The sequence below is a fragment of the Mastomys coucha genome, unplaced genomic scaffold (assembly GCF_008632895.1).
Source record: "Mastomys coucha isolate ucsf_1 unplaced genomic scaffold, UCSF_Mcou_1 pScaffold9, whole genome shotgun sequence".
In the NCBI taxonomy this organism is placed as follows: Eukaryota; Metazoa; Chordata; class Mammalia; order Rodentia; family Muridae; genus Mastomys; species Mastomys coucha.
In genome coordinates this window covers 78377781-78379375 of record NW_022196915.1, presented here as the reverse complement: position 1 = coordinate 78379375, position 1595 = coordinate 78377781, and positions in this window count along the sequence as shown.

Below are 1595 nucleotides of genomic sequence, written 5' to 3'. Positions count from 1 at the left end.
CACAAAGTGTGGCCATAAGATTCTATTGAATGTAAATGTGTTGGAGAAGTCATTTTGCACTACGACTTTCTCCTGCTACTCTGGACCAAAGTTAACTTATGGAAAGAGTTATATTATTTGTAATACTGGAATGGAAATTGATGTTTCCTCAAAATGTTGGAACAATGAATTAGAAAATAATATTTTTTCTGTTTTACTAAGGTTTTATAATTTTTACCACCACTTTAAGTACTGATTTTTAAAAATTGGAGACTATGATAGTGAAAGTGGCAAGTTAACTCCTTAAACTAGAAAAACAGCAACAGTAGCCACTAGAATAAACCCATCCACTAATTGTGCTTATATTTAAACAAAATATTTACAAGGTAAGGCTGTGGCTAAAATGTCATATGTCAGCTTGGCTTCTTCTGTCTTTCTCCAGCATTTTTTTTTTTTTTTGAGACAGGCTTTCTCTGTGTAACCCTGGCTGTCCTGGAACTCACTCTTGTAGACCAGGCTGTCCTCAAACTCAGAAATCTGCCTGCCTCTTTTCTCCATCAGTATTACTTAGTATGATAATGGTTAAACCTCCTTCTACTTGGCTGCAATTAGATTCATGGGAGCATCCCATAGATGTGTCTTTAAGGGGAGGGGGAGCAATCAGAAAAGTTCCTATGAAGACTGGAAATCAGTATTACCTGCTGGAGACAGCAAGCTGAGCAGGGCAGTCATCGCTCTTTCTTTCCTGACTGCAGATCTAATCTCACTATTTGCTCGCATGCCTGCTGTCCTGGCTTCTCCTTGGTGACTATGCCATGGAACTGTGAGGCAAAGGACTGCTCTCCTTCCTTAAGTGGGTCTGTTCTGTAAGTTTGTTACAACAATCAGAAAATTAACTAATATTGTTATCATCTCAACTAAGCCAAGTCGCTAAACTGGAGGAAGTACACATGGAGCAGGGGTCACGCTAGTGCTTGCAATAACAACATGGGAGAAGTAGCCATGATCTATGGGAAAGGAAGTACAAGGAAACGCTGCTCCATCCTGAATATTGGCCTAGTGATCCTAGTGGGTACTGAAGATGAAAGATGGTGCACTAGAAAATTTCTTTTTAAACCTACTTACATACAAAATGATGTAAAAATAACCTTTTTTATCAATAATTTACATATTATATGAATATTTCAACTCCCAAATTTATGTACCATTGTAGTATATTTTCACATTTATGGACAGTTTTTTGTAATAACTTAATTCAATAAAAATGTTTGAAAATCCCTCTTTCAGAAGAAAAGAGGCCTTCTGAGTTATACATGGTACTTAACAAAGCTTCTTGACCATAGCTCAGGTACTTCTTGATTAGCTGTAGGATGAAGGAACCAATACAAATATGGTGCCTTAAACTTTTCTCTCATTTTATCCTTAATGTTAGAAATATTTTGTTTTATTTCTTCCATGTAGCTGCATTAGTGAAGATTTAGTAAGAAAAAATGTTTCTCTCTGTCTCTCTCTCTGTCTCTCTCTGTCTCTCTGTCTCTCTCTCTCTGTGTGTGTGTGTGTGTGTGTGTGTGTGTCTGTGTGTTGGAGGAGTATATGTGCAGAAAGAGAGAAAGAGA